Raw genomic sequence first — 2,988 nt, 5'->3', positions numbered from 1 at the left:
TCTAATGGCAAAAAGTGAAGAGGACCTAAAGATCCTCTTGCAAAACATAAAAGAGAATAGCACAAAGGTTGGCTTGAAACTCAATATCAAAAAAACTAAGATCATGGCATCTGGCCCCATCACTCCTTGGCAAATAGAAGGAGAAGTCATGGAAGCAGTGACAGACTTCACGTTCCTGGGATCCAGCATCACTGCAGATGGTGACTGCAGTCATGAAATTAAAAGATGCCTGCTCCTTGTGAGGAAAGCAGTGGCAAACCTTGACAGCATAATAAAAAATAGAGACATCACCCTGCCCACAAAAGTTCATATGGTCAACGCAATGGTATTCCCAGTAGTACTGTATGGCTGTGAGAGTTGGACTATAAGGAAGGCCGAGCACCGAAGAATAGATTCTTTTGAATTACAGTGCTAGAGAAGACTCTTGAGAGTCCCCTGGACTGCAAGAAGATCAAATCAGTCAGTCCTAAAAAAAAATCAACCCTGAATGTTCCTTGGAAGGCCCGATACTGAAGCTCAAATACTTTGGCCACCAAATGGGAAGGGAGCACTCACTGGAGAAAACCCTGATGCTGGGAAAGATTGAAGGTCAAAGAAGAAGGGGACGACAAAGGATGAGATGGTTAGACAGTGTTATCGAGGCAACGGACATGAAATTAAGCAAACTCCAGAGCACAACGGAAGACAGGAGGGCTTGGCATGATGTGGTCCAGCGAAGAGTTGGACTCGACGCACGAAGAGTTGGACTCGACTGCGACTGAAAAACAACAACCCATCCTTTGTCCATAACCATAACACATGATTGGTAGTTCCCTTCAATTCCTATGGATGTGGTGCCAAATTTTGGATTACGACTGTGGTACAAGTAGAAAATGAGCTTCAGCCTTTTTCCTTGTGCTGCTTTCCTGACCTGCTACAGACCCAGTGGTGCACTTTTTGTCCATTGAGGAAACACATGTTTACGTAACAGGCTAAATATAAATCTTCTGGATTCCAGGTCAGGAAAATTGGGGGTGGGGGGTACTGACAGCCCTGCATCTAGACATTTTTCATGTGGGGGCATAGAGGGGGCACCGTGGTTAAATAAATTAAATTAAATAACATCTTGCTATTTTCAAGGGCAGAGTGTGCACACACATGCATACACACACACACAAACACACAAAGCCCTCTTTTGTTTGGCCTCCCTTTCTGGGTGCCACTGTGGGTTAGGCCCTTGGCATATCCTGGGATCGCTGACCGTTCCTCTATGTGGGATGACATGTACACCTTGTACTACCCACCACTGGACAAGAGATGATTCAAGCTGGAGGAGTGGGGGTGAGTGATGCTTCCCCAGGATTTCAGTATTGTCTTGGTAGGGATGGGAAGGGGAGAAGAAAGAAGGTGCTCAAACCAACAATCTCCTATGTCCAACTGGAGAATGAGCCAGGGAGAGAGGCCACTAAGAAGGAAGATTTCAGACAAAAGGAGGCTTATCTTCTAAACGGCCCCTTGTAGTTCACCAGCAGCTGCCCCTGCCCCTGCCCCTGCCCAGCATGGTCCTGTGAGTTGGGTGCTCAGAGAGAAAGAGACTGGGCTGGAGGGTCGCTGCAGCCAATACTGGTCCAGTCTGGTATCCCTGGTGGTTCCTCCCTCCCTCCTCAGTGCCAAGGATTTCCTGCCTACGGATCCCCACCATATGCAGCTAGAGGGTTTCTTCATCAGGCAGGATGGATAAAAATCAATGTTCTTTTTAAAACAACAACAACGAATTTTTAAAATTTAAGTTGGATTTTTAATTTAAATCAGATTTTTTAAAAAAATGCTTTTTGAGGAAAAATCTATTTAAAGATAGCTTTCTATGTAAGATAAATTACAGTCCAAAGGTTAAAAAGGTAAAGGTAAAGGTTTCCCTTGCTCAAAAGCCAGTGAAATCCGACTCTAGGGGATGGTGCTCATCTCCATTTCCAAACCGAAGAGCCAGCGCTGTCCAAAGACTTCTCTGTGGTCATGTGGCTGGCATAATTAAACACCAAGTTGCACAGAACACTGCTACCTTCCCACCGAAGGGGAACCTATTTATCTACTTTCAATTTCTTGCTTTCAAACTGCTAGGTTGGCAGGAGCTGGGGCCAGAGATGGGAGCTCACTCCGTCACACAGCACTAGGGTCTTGAACTACCAAACTACAAACCTTCCGGTCTGGAGCTCAGCGTCTCAACCTCTGAGGCACTCATCATGAAATTTTTTTCGTAAATGAATTCCATTAATCTATTCACAATGTCATGCTCTTCCACAGGTTTCCATAAGATTATTGGGCACATTTTCTATCTAGAAGATATTATCACAGATGCTTGGTTTTACAGTTCTCAAAACTGTGAATCTGTTTCTGCAGAGATCACATGCTTCTTCTTCACAGCAAAAAATGTTTTAAAATAAACTTACAGAGTTAAGAGACCTCAGTCCTATTGGTCCTCTGCAAATCTATGCACACAAAATCAACCCCTTATCTCTTAAGCTCCACACTGGTGGAATGAGCTCCCGAAAGACATCAGGGCCCTGCAGGACTTCCTACAGCTCTGCAGGGCCTGTAAAACGGAGCTCTTCTACCAGGCCTTCGATTAGGAGCCGCCACTGACCACTTACTAAATATTGATAACATCTGAACAGTTAACATCTGAACTGTTAAGGCCCTCTTTGTTAACCTGAACAATAACATCCAGTATAATTTGACCCTATGGGATGCTACCGCCATCAGCATTTTATCTTTTTATATGTATTTATTTGTATTTATATTGCCATTTGTTGTATACTACGTTATTGAATTGTTTCTTTCTTTCTTTCTTTTTTGGCCCCCCGAAGGGGATTTTTTTATTGCATTTTCTAAAACTAAACACTACATCAAAAAAAGGGAAAGGGACTACACACTATAGGATAAAGTAAAGAAACCTCTAAAAACCCAAGAGTGGGTGTCATACAAACTGCTTTAACAAGATTAGCTAAATAT

This window comes from Gekko japonicus, unplaced genomic scaffold (genome assembly GCF_001447785.1).
Source record: "Gekko japonicus isolate JY-2015 unplaced genomic scaffold, Gekko_japonicus_V1.1 scaffold500, whole genome shotgun sequence".
In the NCBI taxonomy this organism is placed as follows: Eukaryota; Metazoa; Chordata; class Lepidosauria; order Squamata; family Gekkonidae; genus Gekko; species Gekko japonicus.
This window is presented reverse-complemented; position numbering follows the sequence as displayed.